The sequence below is a fragment of the Calidris pugnax genome, unplaced genomic scaffold, assembly GCF_001431845.1.
Source record: "Calidris pugnax isolate Ruff unplaced genomic scaffold, ASM143184v1 scaffold370, whole genome shotgun sequence".
NCBI classification, from domain to species: Eukaryota; Metazoa; Chordata; class Aves; order Charadriiformes; family Scolopacidae; genus Calidris; species Calidris pugnax.
In genome coordinates, this window is record NW_015091093.1 from 121,811 (window position 1) to 122,339 (window position 529).

Here is a 529-nt window from a genome sequence, read left to right on the forward strand (position 1 = left end):
CACACACACGGCCAGTTTCCTTGGGGGGTCCCAGTCTTGTTCTCCTTTAACGCTGTATCGTATCCATCGACAGCACAGCTTGACAATTTCAGTAATAATCCAAGTGTTTGGTAATAATGCATTATTTTGCTAAACGAGATTTGTGATGGTTTCCCCTTAGTGCATTGTAAAGAGGGATGGAGGGAAACTTCCGCTGCCCTGCCCGACCCCCCCACCTCCTCCTCCTCCTCCTCCTCATCAGCAGAAATCCTGCTTCCACACAAACATTTCATGGGAACTGGTATCTGATATTAAACGTTTCTTTGTGACTTTGCAGGAGCTGGTGGTCAACCTCAGGCAGGTAACAGAAGTGCTGGGCTTCTTTGATGGAAAGAGGTCCAAAAGCTGCTCCACCAGGCAACTCAGGGATGTGAGGGAAGACGCCACGTCTCTCCAGAGGCTGGACCTGAAGACCATCATCTCTGCATGTCCACCAGATGGGCCATTAAGGTGAACGAGGCAAGTTAGAGATGCTCTTACTACTCAAGGC